Source organism: Vicia villosa, unplaced genomic scaffold (assembly GCF_029867415.1).
Source record: "Vicia villosa cultivar HV-30 ecotype Madison, WI unplaced genomic scaffold, Vvil1.0 ctg.000986F_1_1, whole genome shotgun sequence".
NCBI lineage: Eukaryota > Viridiplantae > Streptophyta > Magnoliopsida > Fabales > Fabaceae > Vicia > Vicia villosa.
Window position 1 is genome coordinate 401,775 of NW_026705443.1, and position 25,894 is coordinate 427,668.

Here is a 25,894-nt window from a genome sequence, read left to right on the forward strand (position 1 = left end):
ATGTAAGATTGACGGTTGTTTAAATTATAACAATTATGCTCCTAACCAAAAGGTTGAGAATGAAATTAAATATTATCAACGCTCAAATAAAATTTTATTGTTTAACAATCAATCAAACAAAACAATAATAAATCATATATAAGTTAAGAAAATTTCTTTAGCCACCTTCCTATGAGGTCACCCCAGCGAAAATCCCAAAATACCCCTGCTTCGGAAATGAACTTCCGAAGCGCTTTTTTTAAAAAAAAATTTCATAATTCGGAAGTGCATCTCCGAAAACACCTCATGGGGGGTGTCTTCGGAGATGAACTTCCGAAAACACCTCATGGGGGTGAATTTGGAAATGAACTTCCGAATTATGCAGAAACTGTGTTTTTTTTTATGTTTTTTCTTAAACTGTCTCGCATTTTAATTAAACGCAAACGCCAAATAAAAATAAGCAACAGATAAACTGAAAATACTAAGATGATAAATCCAATCCAAAAACACTGTGCGAAAGATACAATCCGAAATCAAAACAAAATAAAACAAAAACACGTCAAACAAAACAAAACAAAACAAAAACACGTCAAACAAAATTAAATTAGTAAAAATTTAATTTTGATGCATTAGGGCAAGGATTCTAAGTTAAACAAAACACCATTTTTTCAGACTTGCAATCCTTGCCCTAATGCATCAAAATTAAATTTTTACTAATTTCTAACACTCCTAACATATAATAACTTAAATATACTACATTATACTAATTTCTAACACTCCTAATATCAATTTCAATCCTAAATTGAAAGTTTTGAAAACTTACAGATTTGTGGTGTTGTTGGAGGTGCTTTAGAAGTGGTCTATGAACCTTTGGATAGCAAATTGATGGTCTTTGAAGTAGCATTTGGTGCTTCTGCAAATGCTTGAGTAGTAATTTGAAGGTTTGAAATATTTAGGGTAAAATGGAAATGGGGGGAGGCTGTTTTGCTTAAACAGCAAAACGCGCATTTTTTCGGAAATGCATTTTCGAAATGTTGTTTTCAGAGATGTATTTCTGAAATTTTTTTTAAGTGAAAAAAAAAGTGTTTTCGGAGTGCATTTTCGAATACACACTTTTTTTAACTTCGAAGATGTATTTTCGAAATAAAGGATCATTCGGAGAAATTCGCCGCGGGTGACCAAGAAAAGTAAGGAGTCTTTAAAGAAAAACCAACAATATTGTTAAATTTATTTATAAGACTAAAAAAATAACAAAACGTCATGCAGCAATTTTAAAATTCAATGTTCTCAAACTATAAATAATTTGAGGAAATAATCATGAAAATTGTTGAAATTACTGTCTAATTCAAAAGCTATCATCATTTTATCACTGTTTAAATAGTTATTGAATATTTGTACATACCTTCTTGATAATTAAATTTGACAATTTTCATGTAGATCTCTACAACGATCAACCTTTTCTACTGCCAAGCTTCAAATGATCGTCTAAGTGTAAGTAAAACACAATGGAAATTTATTATTTTTAAGAGTTTAGAGAATTCAAAAATACATTAAAAAAAATATATAGGAGACATCGAGTTAATGAAAAATAAGTTTCTTCTTATCAAGGGAGAAAGGTGCAATTATAATGAAAAGAGGATGGGAGAATGTGAAAGAGAATTGTTGAGGAGGATATTAGGATTTATTTATAATTGAGAAAAAAAACTATATTTTATTATAAAGAGACAATGTACCATTAAATATGCTTTTCTTATTTTATATTAAAAAAATAAAATATCAATTATGTTTTTACTGTACATGTTTAAATAATAAAAATAGTTTCTTTATTAACATTAAATTTTGAATTATGATTTTTTACCTTTTATAATTTTTTAAATTTATATATTTTTAAAGAAACTATCGATTTTATATTAATATAAAATATTAGTTAAAAACAAAGTAATTATATTTCCTTTATATAATATATATAAAATATTATATACCATTATATATATATATATATATATATATATATATATATATATATATATAATATCTATTCATATATATATATATATATATATATATATATATATATATATATATATAATATTAATATTTATTTATTATTTTAAACTAAAAAACACTATATCAGTGATGCTTTTACTTTGATTTGTTTAACTAATAAAAAAAGTCTATTTATTAATAGTAAACTTCAAATTTTGATTTTTTTCCTTTAATTTTTAAGTAATTAGCTTCTTTTATTTTAATATAATTTATTTTTTAGCACAAATAGAATATTAATATTTATTTATTATTTTAAACTAAAAAACAATATATCAATGATGTTTTTACTTTGATTTTTTTAACTAATAAAAAAAGTTTATTTATTAATAGTTGTTACGCGAAGATTTTTCGGTGTTGCCACCTCTTGCGGTGCAATAGAACTTTTAATTTATCCTAACGAGGAGGAAGGGAAAAAATCTAAATCTACCCTGGGTGTTTAGGTGTGGAGATATCACCTAATACAGATATAGGGTCCGGGAAGTTGGTTACACAGAGGGAAGATATTAGCACCCTAAGTATTCGTAGTACTCTACGGGAGCCATTTGCTGTTTGTGTTTGTTTGTTTGCTGCTTGATTACTAGAAAAGTTTCTCCTTTGTGATAGGAGAGAGAATGAATTGAAGAGAGACAAATTAACTGACTTTTTTTCTCTGTTTTTTTGCTTGCTCACAGAGATTCCTTGTAAATCTCATGCCTACATATCCCTAATGGAAGTCAGAGCTTTTGTAGTACTGGGAACTAATGGGAAAATAGATTGAATTTTATGTGCCTTGTTCAAAGCTCAAGGTTAAAGCTGGAAAATGATCTCTGTTTACAGAAAAGAGACAAGTTATCATCTTTAACAGAGAGATATCTCTACTATTCCACCACAAACATTTTTTTGAAGTGATAGAAAGGAGGTTCTTTTCATAAGAGAGGGACCTTACTTGGATGAAGCAAGTATGCCAGTCACAATCTCTTGAATGAAAGAATAATTTTTTTCAACTATTATGGAAGGATAACAACTCTGGATTTTTAAATCAACAGAACATGTCACTTACATCACCTAAATGGGAAAATGATTTGAAAATGATTGATAATTTTTGTTTGTTTGATTGTGGTGTAATAGGAGAAATGTCTCTTCTGTATAGATGAATCATGTCTCACTTGTATTAGATAGATCTAAATTTTTTGACTGTCTTGTACAAGGACCCAAACTTGAGGCTTAAATGGCAGTTTGAAACTGACTCTGTTGAAGATGTCTCCACTGGAGATTGTTTTGACTTAAGGGATTTGTATGTGTTCTGTACTAAGCCCAGAATTGAGGCTAACTCAGAGGGGATATTCTATTGAGTGGAGACTGGTGAATTTTGTTTTTTCTATACTAAGCCCATAATTGAGGTTGATTCACTGAGGAATTGATTTCTTTCTTGCATGAAGTCCATGATTGAGGTTAACTCTAAGGGGAGTGGAATACTTCTTGTTTAAAGCCTAAGATTAAAGCTGACTCAACTGGGGAATAAATTTGAAAGAATGTATGATAGTTTATTTTGGTGTCTTGTATAAAGCCCAATATTAAGCCTGGCTCTACTGGAAAAAATCCACAGGTTTGAACTCTTTGACTGATGGAAGATAATGTTTTTTTTTTGCCTTGTACAAAACCCAAGGTTGAGGTTGATTCTTGCTGAGGAAGAACCCAGATGTTGACACAGCTGGGGAAACAGATTCAGAGATTTGAATCCTTTTGACTCTTTTGGGGAAAGATGGGTGACTGGTATTTTCCATATCTCTTAGCCCCAAGGATTGACATTGTAAGAGGGTTTTGAATACTTTAATTATTGTGATTGTGTATTTGAAGGATTTGGATTCTCACAGGAGTCTGGGTAAAGGTGACTAAAGACTTATCCTATGCTTTTAAGAAGCCTGGGAGTTCTTGCATACAAGCTCAAGAGGAAGCTGGAGGAAATGCTTATAAGAAGCATGTGGGTCCTTGCATTGTGAGCCCAAAATGAGGATTATCGAGGGTCCCTGTTATAACATAAGAGAAAGTTGTGTTGGCTTGACTAAATTGGCTCTAGGAAAATGAGGTAAGAGGTTTCACCGGGAATAATTCCTCTTGGGTGGATGTACTCTATTGTTTATCTAAGGGTTTCCAAGATGTTTCACCGAGAATAAATCATATTGTGGCAAGAATCTATGTTATCTAATTAGGAGAGGCTTCACCGAGAAGTAATCCTCAATCCTAGGTCATAGTCCTATAATATATATACAATTTATTTGTCTTAAGGTTTTTCTATGACGGAGATCTAAACAGTATATATTCACAATTTATATTTGCCAAGGTATTTAAAGCAGTAAATGAAAGTTGTAACAACTTACAGTATGAAGAGGAGGCCCAGGATTAATGTATGTACAGAGCCTTATTGAACATTTGAATGTTTTATTGAAAACAGTAGAGTATTTTATTGAAAAGAAAAGGTGTTGGGTCTTATAACTCAAGGAGATGCCCAAAAGATTCTGAGATAAGAAAGAAGGAATGGGACTTGTACTCAAGGAGAAGCCCAAATGATTTGAATTGAAAACATATGAGAAGTTTATTGGAAAACAGTTTAAGAGTTTGAATTGAAAACAATTTGAAGTTTTGATTGAAAATTGTTTGAAGTTTTAATTGTAAATTGTGTGAAGTTTGAAAAAGAAGAAGAGAAGATTGAGGCTTAATTATAACTCTGAAGAGAGGCCCAAATGTCTAAGATCAGTTTCACCGAGAATAATGCCCCTCTTAGTACCAGAGTTTTGTTTTGAAAAAACAAATGAAAAAAATAGAAGAGAAGGCTTGGGGCTTATAACTCAGAAGAGAAGCCCAAAGGTCTACGAGCAGCTTCACCAGGAATAATGTCCCTCTTAGTACCCGAGATTTAAAAAGATGAGAAAGTTTTACAGAAAACAAAGTTCTTTAAAACAGACAAAAGTACAAAGGATGGGGCTTATACTCAAGGAGATGCCCAAATGTATTTGAAAATTGAAGAAAAATAAAAAGGGTTGGGTCTTACAGTCTTTAAAAATCAAGGGGCCCAATTGTTGATTACTGTTTATGAAAAACAGTTAAAGAAAGATAATATATTTAGAAAGAAATAAAAAGGGATGAGACTTACACTCTATTAGAGGCCCAAGAATTTGAAAATAAAAAGAGTTGATTTGTGATTGAGGGATGTAGGGTTTTGTTGATTGAAACCCTGATCGTCTGTCTAATTGAGAGTTTGAAGAAAATAGTTTTAAGAGAAAAAATGAAATAATTAAGGTAAGAAACAATATTTACACTTAATTAAGATCTAAAAGATTAGGGTTTATTCACAAAATTATTTATCAATGATTAGGTTTTGAAAAACCAAAGAAAAATTATATTTTTAAAGTAATAAAAATACTAAAAAAAAACTTCACTTTTAAACCTAATAAAAAATATCAAATAAATAATATTTTTGTATTTTTTTGGATATTCATAAAATATATATTTAATGAGTAATGTACAAAAAATCAATTGAAAATGATTAAATTTAATGGGTGAATCAATTATGTGGAGTTGGTAAAAAAATGAAAGAAAATAGAGGTAAAAATAAGGCTTTGGTCTTGCCAAGGCTTGAACCTACGCCCTTATGATCACCATCCCAAAACATAACCAACTGAGCCACGTGCACTGCTTGTTTAGCAAATGCACTCAAATTATTATATTTTAAAACATTTCAGAGAAATCAAAAAGGAAACACCATGGTGTAGCAACATGCCTTAAAATTTACGTTTAAACGAGTCGCCACCCACTATTTGTTTTATGGGCAAGTGAGAAACCCTTAAAAAATAAAAGATTTGGGTAAGTAGGTTAATTAGGCAAAGGGAAGGTGTTAGGAACCCTTTGCCTCCTTTGTACTCAAGGGGAACCATTTAGTCTTTAGGTTTTTTAAAGAAATGTTTTTTTATAATTGTATAATAGATTAAAAAAATAGGCCTCATATCGGCCAAAAGATAAAACCCCAAAGATTTTGATAGGGTCATTGTAAGATCCAGACAACAATAACCAAAGGCCATAAGCCGTGTATAGCAAAAATAAAATAAAATAAGATAGGGTCATTGTCAGATCGAGACAACAATGGCCAAAGACCAAAAGTCGTGTGTAGTAAAAATAAGATAGGGTCATTGTCAGATCGAGACATCAATGGCCAAAGGCCAAAAGCCGTGTATAGTAAAAATAAGATAGGACCATTGTCAGATCGAAACAACAATGGCCAGAGGTCAAAAGGCATTTAAACCAAAATATAGAAACAATAAAATATGAGGGAAAAAAGAAGGCCTCATGTATCATCATTGGCCAAAAAACATTTTTTAAAGGGGGCTCATGTTAAATCATTGGCCAAAACAATGATTTTAAAATAAAAGAGGCCTCAGATATCGTCATTGGCCAAAAAGTTTTTTGAAAGCAAAAAGGGCCTTATAGCAATCATTGGCCAAAAGTTTAAAAAATGTTTTTAAAATAAGGGAGGCCTCATATGAAATCATTGGCCAAAAGTTTGAGTTTGAGTTGAGAGATTAGAGTTTGGAAGGGGGGAAGGGTTTGTCGGTTGTTGTCAGTTAATCAACAACGGCAGGTTAGGATTGTTCAAGACAACCCTAAGACAAACCCTCGAAGGGAGAAGAGAAGCGTAGGAAAATTGAAAAGAAAGTGTGTGTTGGGAATGTGTGAAAATTGTACGTGAAGTGAAAAAAAAATCCTCCAATAGGATTGTTAAAGGTCCTATTTATAATGTGAAATTTAGGTTAAAAATACCAAAAGGGAAATAACCCAACCCAAAAGGCCCAATTTGACATTTTGAAAATTGGTAATAAAAATAGGAGAAAAAGTGTGAAAATGCCACTTGTGGGGTTCAAACCCTTGACTTCTTACTTGCAACCATTATTGCTTACCAATTGTGTGATGCTATTTATTTGAAATAAAACCCAATTGAAAGCATATGAAAGGCGAGTAAATATTTGTTATTTAAAAAATATATAAATAATTTTCAAGTAAACTATTATATTTTTTAAACAAATTATTACAAAAATCCAAAAATATTGTAAATAAACTAAGAAAATTTATAAAATCCAAGTTTAAAAATGATTTTGAATTTTGAAATGGGGCCTCATATTTTATGAATAATAAGCCCAATAAAATACACACTTTTATTTAATGTATACCCCCTTTTTATAATCTTGGTCAAACTTATATACATATATATTTAAATACATACGTATTTTAAATGATGTGCCAATAAGAAGGGACAGGTCTGAGTGGGTCAAATTTGGGGTATGACACATGGTCGACTTCAACCTTGATCTTTTGGATTTTTAAATTTTTGAACTCTCTCATTTCTCAACCAAATTCTATTATCCAAACATGAAACTTGTTCTAAATTGTCTCACGATTTCAAAAATGTAACTAACATAAATTTATATTAACTATGGCTCTCTAATTTCTTAGAAAATACTAAGAACCCTAAAACTTTAAAATAAAATTAAAAGATGATAATGATGAATAAATGAATGATAATAGAGGGATTTTGATCCTCTCATGATGCTGAACAAGATGGTATCGAGTTTTATTGAAAAGGATACGAGAATCATGCAGTTTGAGTTTGAACTACTAACCTCTGAAATTGGAAATTGAAGGTTATGATAAAGGGCTCCCAACAATGTTTTGATGATTGGAATAGCTTCTTGGAACCTCAAGGATTCTAGAGGAGTGCTTACTTCACCTTGAATGTCTCTGAATTTCTCTACTTGATTCCTCTTGCAAGAGCTTGAAGTGAAAATGGAAGATGATGATTCAGCTGTTACAGAAGTGTTGCAGGCATCTGGATAGCTTCCTTAGACCTTAAGGAATATGTTGAGGTGCTCCAATTGGTTTGACACCCTCAGAATCCTTCTACCCGACTCCACTTGCTCAAGCTCCAAGTTGAAAGTGGATATGGTGATCCTGCACTTACAGAGCTGGAAAGAGGACTTGGATCACTTCTATATAGCACATATGAAGTGTTAGAATGCTTACTTTCAAGGGAGAAGCTCTGGTTTGAAGAATTCACTTCTTCTTTCCAAGAGATCTTTTGAAAACCATAAGCCAAAGAGAGAAATGGAGAAAGCAAGAACATAAGTTACTTTGGTGTGATTTTGAATGAAAATGAGCCCTCTATTTATAGGCAATTGGACTAAGGTAGTAGAAGAGTGATGCAAGCATAGTGAGGTCACTTTGAATGAAACTTAGGAATGAAGAAATATGGAATATCTTGAAATGCAATGATGGCTTTTTTGGTTCCAATTGATCCAAGCCCTAGCCTTTGATTTAATCTGATCTTGAAGATCATTTCTGATGTTTAGAGGCATCCCAATTGGCTTTGGAAAGATTCCTTTGATGATTCACCAATTTTTCATAAATTTCATTTTGTAATCATTACATAATCACATGGTTTTTTTGAAAATTCTTGTACTTGGTGTAATTGATGCAATGACATATTTGATTCCATTTGATCTCTTATGATATCACATGAATAAAGATGAACCAATTGGTAGAGGTACTTGCACAAAATTGGCAAAATGCAAAGTTGGTCATGCCTTAAAATCTAACTTAAAGGGCCTTACTTCCACCATGCATAACTCTTTGTTCAAATTGATTTAGGACTCTTTTGAAATATTAGATGATGTACTTCAATTCACTTGTTTGGTGTTTCCTCAAAATCATTAGGGAACTTGGTGAAAATTGGCCATGATGTTAAGAAAAAAAACAAGGGTTAAACACTTAGAAATTTTCTAAGTGTTTTTGGAAAGAACTTCATGAACCCATATCTCTTAAATGGTTGATCTTTTGAGGAAATGTTGTATGTGACAAAGTTGTTTATTGGATCAAGATTTACAACTTTTATGTTGGAAGTTTTTTTGCAGTTTGTACTTGAAAAGGAAGTTACTTGCCCATGAAGATATGACAAAAACACTCGAAAACACTTGGAATTTTTCTAAGTCTTTGAAATTTCCGACTTTGACTTTTGTTGACTTTTTTATTCTTGATTAATTTTCTTGATTTTTCTTGGTCAAATGGCTTCAATAATCATATGTTGATGATTTTGATCTTCAAAAGCCCATAGTTGAACAAATTTCTAAAAAGTCAAAGGTGATCTCCAACAGTTGACTTTTCTAAATGAACTGTATTCTTGGAGATTTCTAATGAATCAAGCTCTCCTCTTTGGATGAGTGATGTGAGTGGATTATATCGAAGCATTAGAGGTCCTTGAGCTATTATTTGAGCCATGGGATCTTATTTTGGTCAAAAGTCAACTCTCCAGGTGAATTAGGTCAAAAACCCTAATTATGGACCAGATGAAATTGAGAGTTGTTGAACTTGTATTGAAGTGTATCTTGCATTAGATATTGATGTAGGAATCATTTGAAGATGGGTGAGCTCTTTGGATCATGCTTTGAAGCTTTATGAATCTTCCCAAGTGAAAGCTCTGATTTCAATCCCTTATAGGCTCAAAACTCTAATCTAGTGCTTTTGATGGACTTGATGTAACGCCCGGAAATTTATTTATTCGCTTAATTTAGACGTTTGTGATATTTATTGAATTTTTTGCGTTTTGGGGCGATTTAGTCGGTATTAGTTCGGGATAGCGGATCAACATTTAATCAGAAATTTTAATATTTTTAGTATTAGAAATATTAATAAGCTAATATGTAGCGTTTTGTGAATTTTCTGAGTATTTAATTAGACCGTAAATATGAATTATTGAGTATTAACCCGGTATATTAAATAATCAGATATTATTGTTTTATGGAATAACAGTGGAATATTATTAGAAGTAGTAATTTGACTTATTTATTTTATGTTAAGGAGAATTTTGGGCCTATTTTATTTAAGTGGGAAATAGAAATATGATGTTAGTATGTTAAGCCCAAATATGAAATTAAATGGAAAATAGGTTTTAGTTGAGTGTCAAAAACCAGAAGAAAAAAAATAGAGAGAAAGTCATTTGGGAGAAAGAAAGAAAACTAGGGTTTTAGAGGGAAGAAGGAGGTCAAAGGGGAGGTTCCATTCAAGTGCTATTTTTCTCAAATTTCTCCAAGAATCCATTAGAGCTGCACTCAATCCAAGGTAAGGTTGGGGTTCTCTTTCTATAATAGGACTTATGAAACCTTATATGTTGGGAATTAGGGTATGAAGTTGTCGTTAATTGTTTCTCTGTTATTGCTGTAATTGTTTTTGCTGTATTGGGTTTGGAAAAGAAAAATGATAAAACTGTTGATGTTGCCGTATTGTATTAAATTTAAAACAAGAATTTAAAACTGTTGTTGTACTGTTATTGCCGGCACAAGCTGTCATACCCCAATTTTTGACCCTAAGATCATACATCAATTGCATTCAATCATCAATCAAGAGCACCATTGTGAAGCTTTATCTTTGATACTGTGATTATCTCTGAGGGGAATTATCGAGCATTTATAGTTTTTTATTTGTTTATACTAACCAAAAAATCAAAAATATATGTTTTGTCTCTTTTGTTTATATTTTACAGGTGAAAGATCGGGCAAAAATCAAAACAGTGCAAGAAAACAATTTTTGAAAATTTGAAGGTGGAAATCGATTTACCCTTGTGGGAAATCGATTTCCTGTGCGCAAAATTCAAAAAAATATAAGAGGGAAGCTTGACATCATTTTGGCACCTTTTTATTTGATCTTTTTATCAATTTTCCACCTCATCAAAATTAACTCATTCATTAAACCCTCTTTAACCCCATTTTACCACTTTTTACCATTTAATTGCCACTTTAATCACCAATTAAACACAAGTTAATCACCAAACACAAAAAGACCAATTTGCCACTACTCTTGCTCCAACTCTATAAATAGAGCCCTCTACTCTCTCATTTCTCAAGCTTGGAGAGCCAAAAAATTGCTTGCAAATTCATTTCTCACCCTTTCCAAAACCCTCACCCAAAGTTCATTTTCATAAGATTAGTAAGGTTCACATTGAATCTTGCTAATTTTGAACTAAGCCTCCTACATTTCACTCTTTTCTTTGATTGTTCATCTCCATACTTGAAGGATCTACACTTTGTGCTTGTTCTTGAAGCTACTTCAACACTTTGATTCAAGAATTGGTAAATTTCTCAATTCTAAGATGTAGATCTTTGTTGCTTGTGTTCAATGCATCTTTGATGCTATATTGGTGCTATTTGATGGTGATTTGATGGAAAATTCGTGCTCCTATGGATATGTGATCATAAGGTGTTTGTATGTTTGCCTAAATCAAGTTTCAAAGTTCATAATGCTGTTTTTTTGAAAACTGTGCGCAGGAAATCAATTTCCTACAGAGGGAAATCGATTTCCACTCTGTTTTTTGCGCCCAAAACTGAACTCTGCACTCAGGAAATCGATTTCCTACAGAGGTAAATCGATTTCCAGTAAGGCAGAATGTGTTTTTTGCCTTTTTTATGCTTGTTTTGGCTTCCTACTTCCTCCACTTCATTAATATCATTGGATCTAGGATGTTGATAGGTTTGAAATGACCTAATCCATAATATTAGATGAATGATATTAATGATAGTGTGAGTTGATTATCTTTTGTGAATTTTATTCTTCTTCCTCCATTTCATTAATATCATTGGATTTAGGATGTTGATAGGTTTGAAAGAACCAAATCCATAATATTAGATGAATGATATTAATGATAGTGTGAGTTGATTATCTTTATGCATTTTATCTTCTCCTTCTCCTTTTTTTCTTTTGATCGATGAAAGTCTTAATACTTTGAGAATTCTTATGGATTCTTAGTAAAGACTAGATCGTTACCTATTTTCTTTTCGTGCGGTATTGCTTTCGGAAGGCGATCTACATATCGTTCTTCTCGCGTGCATTAGCACATAAAGTTTTGACCGGCCTCGTTGTAGGGTGATTTCTACATAAATCACTTGGCGATCTGCTTAACATAGCGCAATATTTCGTGTCCCGAATAAAAAAAGATCAAACATGGAAGAGAATTGTATGCGGTTGATTTAAGACTTGTGGAGGTTTTTATCGTGTAGTCGCTATGATTCTATCAAGCTTCTGATAAACCCCATTGAATTTAAATCCGAGTACATCATTCACTCACCATAGATCTTCCTACTAACTTTGATAACATACTTGACAAGTTTCAAGATGGTTATCTTTAACACTTAACAACTAACTTTAATTTCCGCACCTTTACTATACCGCTCTTTATATTACCGCTCTTTATATTTCTCGCTTTATCGCTTTACTTTATCATTTCATCATATTTACTTTCCGTCATTTTCTCTTTGTCCACTTGGACATATGTTTATGCTTCTGTTATTTTTCTTTTGTCCACTTGGACCATACTTTATTTTTTTCGCTAAAACACTAATAAATAACCAAAATCTAAAAAATACATAAGGCCCTCTTTGGACTATCAGTTACTATCCCTAGCGCTTTGGAGATTCGGACTTATGGACCTAGTATCTCTGGACTCATTCTATTACTATCCTGTGATTGTTCTGTCTGTCTGGCATTGTTCTGTTGTATGTTTATGTGTGCAGGTATTTACTTGAAAGCCCTTGATGGTTAATTCCAAGGCATTGATATAAGGATTTTACCCGAAAACAGCCGTTACTCTGCCCAATTTTCGTCAGAATCTTAATGTGCTTAATGAAAAATGGTGCTAAGACAATAAGTTCATCTGGATCTCCAAGTGTTAATGTGTTGGTATTGATAAATCCAAAGGATGGGAAAACTACCTTGGCTCTTAATGTCAAGTGTTGGCTTCTTATTCGGTTAGACCGTTTCTTTCCTTAGCTTTTATTTTATGCATTAGGTTAGCCTCTTCATCTCCTCTCATTCTTAAATTTTCAAAATCTTCTCCCTTTTTCCAAAATATTCTTATGTTTGCAAATCTTTTCAAAACTTTTTTTCTTAAAAATATCTTTCGCCCTTAGTGGCTTTTCTTCAAAAGTTTAGACACCGTTAATTGTCGAAACGAGTGGTTATACCCCACGATTTTGAAATTGATTGATAATAACGAGATCTTTTCCGCGTGAGAGAGCTAGTGGCATACTCGTTGATTTTATCCGAGTTGGCGCCCTTCTTTCATTTGCGATGCAAAGAACTTGTTTGTTCTCATGCTCAAGATCAATGGCTGAGTATTTCTCTCTAACGACAACAAAGTGTTTATTCGTTTTAAAAACTTTTTTTCCCAAAAGCGGAACTACATTAGCTCTGACTTCTCCATTGCACCGAGGAGGTATGTAGGCCCAAAGCTTAACGCTTTGCCGAGCTTATTTTGAAAATAAAACAAACCGTTTTTTAGCGCACACACAACACAGATTTTCAAAAAGGTTCCCGTGGAGTACCACGGATATGAGGGGTGCTTTAAACCTTCCCCTCATATAATCAACACCCGTACCTGAGATCTCTTTCTTGTTTTAAAAACAAAACTTTGGATTTTACGTTCTTTTCCCTTTTCCTTTGAAAAAATAAAGCGCGGTGGCGATTTCAAAACGGATTATTGATTCGAGTCAATCCCATGGCTTCGATGTCAGATTTTCCCCGCTACACAAGCCATTTGGCGGTCGGCACTTGTGTAGACGGACGACAAGTGCTGTTTTGGTTTCTTTTATTATTATAATAGTATGTATAAGTATTTTATTATTATAATAGTATGTATAAGTATGAAACACTTTTACCTGCTATTTCTAAACATGATTGCCCTGCTATGCCTCATTATTTTATATGGGAACACTTCTAATTAATTTTATATGACATTCATATGGGTAGTATGTATATGTATGAAACACCCACCTTGCCATATGAGCTCATTTACTTGGTTCGGCTACTTGGTTCGGCTACTTTATATTTGCTTGCTGTAAGTACTATTTTCCATGTATTTATAAATCACCTAAGATATATATAATGGTGTAAATGATAGAAATAAATCATAATGATATGGAATATACTTAGAAACAGTAGGATAGGATGTGTGTAATATAGGATTAATAAAATGCAAAACAGTCCTGTTTGATCGAAATAGCCAAATTAAGCGGTATAATTAGTTGTCCGGAATTTGATGAAAATTTACGTGGTAGCTAAGTTTAATTAGTACATGAACGTGGTGGTGTTCTTTTGTCTAAATTGTGATATTAATCGGTCGATTAAATTAATAGTTGAATTAATTTTTTATAACCCTATTTAATTGGAATAAACTTGAACTTATATTAACTATTCGTTTTAGCGGTAATAATTTGACCATGAATGTGATTGTTGTGAATATTTTTGTGATTCTTTTGCTAATGGTATCGTCCGTTAATTTGATGAATTGTCAGAATTATTCCGTTGTTGTGTGAAGTTGTTGTATTATGTGTGAAGTGTAGTACCTTTAATAATCGGTAATAATTGTGATATGGGTGTGTGCCTTGTGATGAATATTTTTGTGAAGTAAATGATGATGATGGTGTTGTGTGATGTTCGGTCCATCGAGTCGCATACATTTGCATATATATTGTGACGGCCTGGATTGGCAAAATAGTGACGAAGGCTTATGCCTTGTGCCTCTGAATTGGGCAATTGGTGACGGGGGCTGAAGCTCCGATTGGTACCACATGCATATACATGAGTCATGTCTCATGTGTCTTATGTGATTTATACATTGTGACGTTTTGTGAATATATTGTTATTGTATCTTTGTGACTTGTTATATGACGGAAGTATGTGAATTGTGAATTAATGACTTTGTGAATAGTATGATGATATCGTACTTCTGATGAATGTGATTAACCGCATATGTCTAATTTCCAATATATAGTTTATCATGTGCCCGATTATATGAATTGATATCTCAACCTTTCTTTGTTTCGCCGTTGCCTTTATATTGGTAACATGCAGGTGATTCGCATTGAGAGGAGGTTAGTCGAGTTGGTCTTGAGTCGTTGTCGTTCTGATACGTAGCACTCGGGGGGGCGAACGTTTTGATTTACTTGCTTTTGAATTATTATGTTTTGGAAAATACTTGAGTTGTCTTTTGAAGATTGCCACTTTAATTGTGTTAATTGTTGAATTATGATGCTATGAATCTTTGAACTAATTGTTGAGTTTCCGTTGCACTTCTATGAAAGTTAATTCATGTTAATGACTATTATTTGATGTTTTCAGTCCTTCCGTATTTGTGAATGCTATGTATCCGCTTTATGCGACGAGGTGAATTGCTTTTGAGAATGATTATGTGATACCTCAATTGTTTGTTTGTGAATTTTTATACTCTGATTTTGTTAAATTTCGTGGGTAGAATTGGGGTGTTACACTTGAAGCTTGATGCCTTGAGATTGGGGATCATGAAACATTTTGAGCCCTATGATTGTGTTGAGGATCAATTCAACCATTGATTGATTCTTTGCCTGAATTTCCTGGCTTGAAACCCTAATCTGAGTACCTGGTGAATAAGTGACTGCTCTGGATATCTGTTTTGAGTTGATGGAGTGGTTGAAAAGTTTATATGAAGTGACATCTCAGAGGGGGGGTCAAAAATTTGGGTATGACAAGAGTAAAATTCAAATTTTGGATTTATATAAATTCTTAATTTCCAAAAAAAAAAACAAATTTTAAATTTTTGCTTTTAATTTTAAAGTAACTAGCTTCTTTTATTTTAATATAATTTAATTTTTAGCATATATATATATATATATATATATATATATATATATATATATATAATTTTTTTAATGGTATATTATATATACTATTAATATTTTTTATTAAATATTTTACTTTACCAATTTTTTTATTTTTAAATAACTTGACCTGTTTCTTTACAACCAAAAGAAAAATAGCTGTATATATAAGGATATATTATATATAGTATATATTTGTTTGGGAAAATACCCTTTTTCGTCCTTTAACTTTGCCTCGGGGTCTATTCTGGTCCCTTAACTTTTAAAAAGTGCAAATCAATCCTTTAATTCTTAAAAACGGAGCACGTTTGTCCTTTCCATCCATTTAGAGCAAACGGCCGTTTGATTCTGCATACGTGGCACATGACATGGATCTTCTATTTCATTCTCCCTTCTTCCCCCAGAATTTGCCCTAGCCGCGTCCAGAATTGGGATTAGGGATAACACAAATTGGTATCTTCTTTCAATTCGTTCTCCATGAAACATCAAGTTAGGGATTTAGGGATTTCATCAAGCTTCAATTCGTCCTCCATGAAACAGAAAAGCGATGATAGTATGAAAACCAGTTCTTTTACGGTGGAGAATCTTCCATGGAAACCAAGTTGTCATTGTGGAGATACGGCTACTCTTCGCAGGTCATCAACGTCGAAGAGCTATGGAAAATATTTTTGGGGTTGTTCTCATTTTAAGGTATGTTTGTATTTTCGGGGTTGTTCACATTTTATCTCCATTGTTCATTTTTTGTCCTTTGTAAAATGCAGGGAACAAGGCAACCTGGGTGTGGGTTTTTTGAATGGTTTTATGAGGATGTTCAAGATGACAAAGGTCAAATTATAATGTCCAGATTGGAAAAGTTATCAAAAAAATTGGATGATGCAACAATGGAGATTGAAAAAGTAAAGCTGACAAATGAAGAATTAAGGAAGGAGATAAACAAGATTATGAAGTTTAAGAAAATCTATCTGTTTGTTATTTTAGGTGCAGCTTTTGTGATTATGTTCTTGATGAAATGAAACGATAAATATTGTATTGTAATTCTTCATCTATTGTAATGTAATGTTTAAGCTATAATGAAGTGAGCTTTGTTGTTAATTTCAGTTGTTACATTTTTGTTAAGATCAATCCAATTGTTGTAAGATTTCTGTTAATTTCAGTTTAATCATGTATTAACATTGCAAAAGTAACAGAAAATAAGAAAATGATGTGAAAACACAAAAGTAACACACTTAATTTCAGTCAATAGTGCCTTAACATTGCAACACAAAATACCAGTACACAGATTGAGTTTCAACATGAGCATAACATTACACAAAATGACATTAGCATAACCTTGTTCAACATGACACAAAATGACATCAGTACAAAATGACACAAAATGAGTTAAGACCATTACACAAAATGACACCAGTACAAAGTGCAATACATTAGCATAACATTAGACAATCCTCCTAATTTTTTTTCTTGGGTGTTGTCCTCTTGGTTGGTGTTGTCCTCCTTGTAGTTGGGCCAATCATATTCTTGGCAGCACTTAGTCGTGTAGTTGGTCCAGGGGGAACAAAAGGTGTTGTTGGTCTTCTAACACCCAACTTTGCTGGCCTCATAGTTGTCTTCTTGGATGGTTGAGTAGATTTCTTGGATGGTTGAGTCGATGTCTTGGATCCTTGTGCAGATGCAGGCTGAGACAGATTCACAGCAGGTTGAGACACAGGTTGAGACAAAGGTTGAGTAGCAGACTGAGTTGGCTTAGTTGCTTGAGAAGCAGGCTGAGTTGACTGAGTTGCTTGAGTGTTACGTTGAGTACCTTGAGTACTCTGAGTAATCTTACATGTTGTTTTGTTGTGACCCGGTTGCTTGCACCTTGAACACCTAATTGCCAATCCTATTCTCCTCATTTTTTTGTCAGAACCATCTATCTCTCCTTGCTCCAAATTTCTCCTCTTCTTTGGTCTCCCAGGCATCCTCCTATACTTAGGAGGGAGCACATCTGGATATTCAGTTCTGGCCCATAGATTTGATCCATTCAAAGGATAAATTATAGATGAGTACACTTTCATGTACATTGACTTCCTATAATATGCAGGGATGTATTCCTCAACCTTGAAGTTCCTACTTTTAATGCTAGCTAATGCATGAACACATGGAAGTCCAGTTAATTCCCACCTCCTACAGGTGCACACACATTCCTTCAAATTCACAACAAATTTATCTGCATGGTTTTCTACATGATGAACCTCAAATATGTGTTCAGCAGACATCCTACACAATAATAGCAAACTTAGAGAATTGATGGAAAATTTTAAAGTAACATATTACAATAGATAACTCATACCTCACAATCCATGAATTTGTGTAAGTACTTGTTCTATCAACCTTCTTTCTGATGTTAGGCAGCACATCATCATCAGCCAATTTTTGAAACCTCATCCTATTTGTTGCCCATTTTTCCATACAATATGTCCTGATCTCCTCTACCATAGTCACTAGGGGTTTGGACCTTGCTTCAAGAATAACACTGTTGAAAGATTCAGACATGTTATTCACTACAACATCACATTTATTAGTCCCTCTAAAGTAAGATCTACTCCAAAATCTTGGAGGTGTCTTCATCATATGTAGGTATGCTTCTTCATTGATCAGCCTCATCCTCTTCATCTCTCTTTCCCAAGCCTGAGCATAAGTAGCCTTAGCAGCCCTCCATATTATTTCCTTAAGCATCTTCCCAGGATATCTTTTCCTGAAATTGTTGTACAAGTGCCTGACACAGAATCTTTGCTCTACATTGGGCAACAGTTCATCCATGGCTGGTAATAATCCCTGCAACACAGTCAAAGAAATAGAAATCAAAATACTTAAATCAATAGGAACCATAATCAAATTAATAGAAAACAAAAGAAAGGTAATACCTTTTGCTGATCTGACATGAAGGTGTATGTGAGGCACTCATTTTTTCCACCAAGGTCATCAATAAATAACTCCAAGAAACATGTCCAACTGTCTCTATTTTCTCCTTCAACCACTGCAAATGCTATAGGGATATGTTTTGAATCTTAAACATAGGGATATGTTTTTTTTTGCACACCATAACTGTCATCACTGTCACACCCACTCACCAAACCTTCACTCTCACTACCACTCCCAATTTTAACACCCTCATCTCTCTCTTCATCATGTTCAACTAGATTGTCCAATTCATCCTCATCTATATCTTCATAACCATCAGAAGAATCATTAAATTCAACATCAAGAGCACTGTCATATTTGTATTCACTATCATCACTACTTATGGAATCATCCACTTCACCACTATCAGAATTGTCATCTTTCTCATTTTCCATACGATCTTTCTCAGCCTCCAAAACAACATGTTCAGCATGTTCAGCCTCCAACACAACCTTCTCAGCCTCTAACACAACCTTCTCAGCCTCTAACACAACCTTCTCAGCCTCCAACACTATATTCTCATCCTCATCCTCCAGCTCAGCTTCACTAGAGTTACCAGTTACTTCTTCATGCAACTTAGAAAGCATTTCTTCAACTACCCTCTCCTCCTCATCTCTTACATGCTCCTCAGTGACACCATGCTCCTCAACTACAACATTTTCTAACCCTGTTGGATCTGCAAACTCAGCCTGCCCAATTGTGTGTTTAATAAAAATATCTACACCTAAATGAACCTTATACAGATCAGCTACTTCTAATGCTCCTGCATCATCATTCAGTTGTTGCATCCCAAATGTTGGGTCTTTGTAATAGATTTTCTCAAAATCCCTATACCCTAAACACTTAAGTGAATCTGTCAGCTCAAAGTAACTCCATGTGTCAACATCTATTTTCAACTCAGAAACTTCCCCTCCTTCATAAACTCTAAGATCACCATCAACAAATTCACCACTATGGTGAATTGTGAGTACGATATACTCCTCCATTTCACCTAAAATCATAAATATGTAAAACCCTAATTACTCAGATTAAATACATACATGCAATCAATCGATTTACTATGAAACCCTAATTTATCAGAAGTAACAACATGGATTTGACGGATTTAGCAAAATAAAACCCTAAATTCTAACACTAAAACATGCAAAACCCTTATTTCTATCACAATCAGACAAGCCAAATATCATGAACTTTCTAACCTGGTTGCAAAAGCTTTGAGGATGGCCTCCCTCACTGCACGACGATTCGCCTTCAACGTTCTTCGCTGCACCACGAACTTTTTCTTCACAATGGGCAAGTACTTGAAATGTTCAGAATGAGGTGTTTTGTTCACAAAACTTAAGAATATAACTTTTAAATGCCAGGTCAGACAATCAAAATGCCACATATGCACGCTTACTAACAGAGTCAGACGGAAGGACAAACGTGCTCCGTTTTTAAGAATTAAAGGATTGATTTGCACTTTTTAAAAGTTAAGGGACCAGAATGGACCCCGAGCCAAAGTTAAAGGACGAAAAAGGGTATTTTCCCTATTTGTTTCAATGGTATATTATATATAAGAATATATATTTCTCATTAAATATTTTTCTTTACCCATTTTTAATGATAATTTTTTTATTTTTAAATATCTTGACTTATTTCTTTACCAAAATTTTTTATATATATATATATATATATATATATATATATATATATATATATATATATATATATATATATATATATATATATATATATATATATATATATATATATATATATATATATATATATATATATATGGGAGCATATCAAGTGAGAGCATTTTATAATGAGAGATGAGAGAAATAAATATTAATCATTAGATTCATCAAGAGAGAGAATGTTAATGCATTAATGTGCTTATTAATTTCTCTCTCTTGATAAATCCAATAGTTAGTATTTATTCCTCTCATCTCTCATTTTTAAATGTTCTCACTTGATATGCTCGTATTTTATATATATATATATATATATATATATATATATATATATATATATATATATATATATATATATATATATATATATATATATATATATATATATATATATATATATATATATATATATATATATATATATATATAAGGAAGACAAGTAGGTCCAAGAGTATGAACAATCGTAGAGGAGAGGATAGGTTAAAAGAGGTATTAAGACAACCATTGCAATAGCAAATAATTTGTTTATTTTCAACTTTTCTTGTATTGCTCCACCTCTAAATTCTTTATTAATTAAGATTATTACATGTAGTTTGAACATGTGTTTATAAATTATGGAATTCTCATGGTATTCACTTTTGTGATTCAATTTTTTGTTACTAGGCTTAACGTCATTGTTGTTATTTTTGTAAAGGAGATATTGATTGGAAATATTAAATCATTACAACTTACAAGTTATTTTTGTTCTAAGGAGAATTGTTCCTCGATTGTTCGTTTGGTTTTGACATGGAGTAATTTTATATTGGTGCATCTATGGAAGTATTTTTAAATTGGAAAAAAGGTGTGTTTAAACATGATTTCTTTGATTTTATACGCTTCCGTAGATGCATCTACAGAAGAAATCAAATTTTTTTCAAAATATGAGGTGCTTCCGAAGATCGATCTACAAAAGTTGGGGGCAAAAATGAAAATTTCTGTAGTGTGTAAGAAATCCATGAAATTGGAAGACAAATTTTCTACTAAGATAGTACATTAAAAGGAATGTAAACGAACTCACCCATATTTGAGATAGACCTTAAAATTATTTATTACTACTATTATTGAATTCAAAAAGTATTAAAGGTGATTGAGTAGATATCAGGAAAAAATTAATTGTAATACTCTCAAATGAAATTATAGTCATAACTATTTTATAAAAAAGTAAGTTCTTTTAAGTGAGAGGATTTGGGTCTACCAAAAGTGACAAAACTCTAGCAAGTCAAGTTTCAAATTTTAAAAAGAAAATTTATATTATCGTCATTTACATCATACAAAAGACTTTTAGAGAACAAATTGTAATATCATTATTTCAAGGATTAATAGTGATTTACCGCACGCAAATAATTATGTTTTGATTTAAATACCTTCTATAATTTTGAGGTATCTCTAAACATGTAAAAATTAGAATGGTAAAAAATAAAAAACTTTTATAGAATGTAATTTTTCCATCAAGGTAAATAATTTTTTTAAAATGGAAGTAAATTAAAATACGTCTATATATATATATATATATATATATATATATATATATATATATATATATATATATATATATATATATATATATATATATATATATATATATATATATATATATATATATATATATATATATATATATATATATATAAGTAAAAATAATAATAAATCATATATTTAATTGATAAATTTTTTAGTAATTTATGCTTTTTACATTAACATACATACTACTATTTTACATTGATAATCAGTCATAATCATTAAACTGTTAATTATTTGATGAAATTTTAACTATTTATAACGTAACACATACACTTTCATACGATATTTTTGACTAATTAATTTTTACTTTGATAGTTTAGGAAAATAACACCAAATAAAAACCTGAAACTATGCTAATATTTCAAATATTTAGTGGAACTCACATTTTGTGTAAAAAGTTAAACATGTGAGTAAAAAGTATGATTTCAATATTTGGTTTATTCAATGAAAGACGATTGTTAAATTTTTTTGTCTAAAATAAAAATATTAAAAAAAACAAAAGATCATCCAACAATTTTAAAATTAAATTTTCTCCAACTTTAAATCAATTAAGAAAATAATCATGAAAATTATTTTATCACTGTTTAAAATATTGAACTTTTTTACGTTCCTTCTTGATGACTGAATTAGACAATTTTTCTGCGGATCTATACAAAAATAAACTTTCTTACTTCCCAGCTTCAAATGATCACCTAAGCATCAAATAAAAGACAATGAAAATTAATAATTTTTAAGAATTTAGAAAAGACAAATATAAAGAGAAAAGAAAGAAGACAATAAATTAAGAAAAAAAATAGATTTCTTCTTACCAATGGAGAATTGTGCAACTATAATGAAAAAATTGAGAGAGTTTGAGAGTGAATTTTGAGGGAGGTAATAAGGATTTATAGGAAATTGAAAAAAAAAATCATTTAAGACAAATTTACCATTAATTTCTTAACTTTTTACAATAGAAAAAGAAATATATCATTTATATTTCTATTTTGAATTGCTTAACTATTGAAAATAATTTACTTATTAATACATTTAAAATTTGGACTTTTTATCTTTTAAAATTATTTTACAAAATTTATATTTCATTTAAACTAATTACTATTTTTATCATAATTTGATATCTTAGTTTACAACCAAATAAGGAAATAAGGATATATAAGGATCTAAGGATTAATAAATGAACATATATAAAGATATTTTCTTATATTATAATAGTTTTAGTTATCCTTATAAATTCTTATATCCTTATCCCTATATCCTTATATTATAACTTAGTCATCCCTATTTTTATCACAAACTAGATTTCTTTTTTATTGCGGAACAGACGATTGATCTAAACCGAACTCCGCAATGGTATTGGCATCAACTTAATGTAACAGGCTTCTGTGTTTATCATAACCCGAATAATCTTCCAATCATTTGGGGTTTATGGAATTTCAATTGGAATTGTAGGCATCACTGGCGCAGCCCCAAGATAACTATGTCGCCCCTAGGATGTTTGTGGGAGATTTTAACATAATCTATGGAATCACATCCGTTGTTGTTGCACCCCAATTTTTGACATCTGAGATCTCATCATTTTCTAAGTGTTATGATCATTATTGTTATACCCCAAAATTTGCCTGCGTTTTTTTTTTTTTAAAAAAAGTGAAGTCAACAGACTTCTGTCTAAAAATTTGGAGTTTTATACAATCTTGGATTTTTATTTCATAAATATCCTGATTTTATAAATACTCAATTTTTAGAATTTTTTATACAGTATTTTGGTTCGCTGTTAAATTTATTCTTACATAAACGCCAAATACTGTTTATCACTTCATACACTGTTTATTTGAGATTTATTTTCAGATAAATAATGCTGACGCAGTTGGTGCAGAATTAAAATTTGCAGGCGCGGAGTCCGGGTTTCAGATTATACTGGTAACAATTAAATTATTATTGGTTTTATTTCCCACTAATTTTTATTTTTATACTATATTATTTTTTCAAAATCTCTTTCTTTCTTTTCAAATATCTTCCTTTCTTTTCAAATCTCTTTCTTTCAAATCAAATCCTAGCTTTAATCTATACCCCTTTTCTTTTCAAAACCTACCATACTTTTTTTCAAATCCTACTACTATTCAAACGGTACCACTCCATTCCCAACGTCTCTATCTCTCTCTCTTTTCACTCTATAAATACTCCTCATTTTTTTTCGTAATTGATCACATCAAATTTCACTCATCTCCCAAATTTCTATCATACTATCTCCTAATCATTTTCTCTTCTTCCCCGGCAAAAAATGGCAAAGTGGGTGGATACGTTTCTTCTTGTGGTCATCACTGTTTTTGTGGTGATCATGTCCTTTTTCTGTCTGCATAGTCCTGAAAAATGTGGACCTGGGATGTTTACACTCCCATGCATCTATATACTATTGTTTATAGCATGGATCTTTAATCGTCATACTTAAAGTTTGTCGTATCTGTCGCTTTCAAATAATGTACCGTTCATAATATTTGTCGTACTGTTTGTTATATTTTTATTATGTAATATTTGTACTGTCAGTATTAAATGTCGTACTATCTGTCGTACTGTCGTTTAATTATTAAGATAATATTATGTGTGTTTTCTGCTAGTTAAATATTTATTTTTCTATGCATTAAATATTTTTCAAGGTTATTATCGGTAATTTCGTTCGCGTACAGTATATATTTTTATGTTTTTTTTTTGTTTTTCTAACAAACCATGTAAATAATTTTTCACCATTAACACAACAAAAACAAGGAGAAAAATTAACTTTAACTGTTAAGTTTTCACTTTAACTGTTACGTTAATACCCAGACGCACAGTCAACAGCTCAAAAAGTCAACAGATAGTTAAAAATGCAATTTTTTTCAACATTCATATTTTGTCAAAAGATTCATCATGTGATCAATGGTTGATCATAATTCATCAAGAAAAGTTCAGAAATCAACAAAACTCAAAATTGCAAAATTAGAGTTTTTTACCTAAAAGTCAACTGAACTTTGACCGACCATAACTCTCTCATAATTTATCAGAAAAATTCCAACCAAAGCTCATTCTCAAGGAAATTCAATTCTCTGCAACTTTGATGTTGGGACCAAGGTCAAGAAATGCTTCCGCCTAAGAGATATAAGCCAAAACATTACAGGTCATTTTCAAAGTCAACAAAAAGCAGTTTTTTGTCAAAGCCCATATCATCAAGATAACTTCTCCAAATGCAAAAACGCTTCCAAAGTGGCTTGTAGAGGACATCTTGGGCTTTCCAAAAAGTACAAGAACACTTTCATAGGATCAAAATTGAGGGAGATATGCCTTGATGAAGTTGACCTTTTTTGGAAAAATGCATGAAACAAGTAATGACCAAAATTTGATTTTTTTTCAAAAAGGTCAATTCTTTTGTGATTCAATCTTGATTCTCATATGTTTAAAGATATTCACAACATATCCATGATTCATGACATTTTTATTTCATTTTAATTAAATTTTATTCATTTAAAATTTAATTAAAGTGAGATAATTCAAAGATATTATCCAAGATGCTCATATGATGCAAGCAATGATCCAATTCATCTCTAAAGGACAAGATTCCATTCAAGATATGCAATGATCATAAGTTGGAAGGAATAATAAAACACTTGAGATTTTAAACCATGGTTAGTCTTTTTAACTTAAAGCATTAAATGCTAATATTCCATTTTATCTTCAAAGTTCATCATCACATATTTATTAATAATTGTTCAAATACTATCATCATTTTTTTGTTATAATAGAATATTCTAACTAACCATATTTTTATTCCACCATCATTTTAATAGTTTATCTAACCATCTTATCTTATATTTTTCTACAAATCTTCATTCTCAATTTTTATTTTAGTTAATATTATTTTAATTAACCATATTTTTGTTTAAATTTATTAGTTATGTTATTATTATTATCTCGTTTTTCTTTTTTCTATAATATTTTATATTTTTAATTTCATTTTTGTTA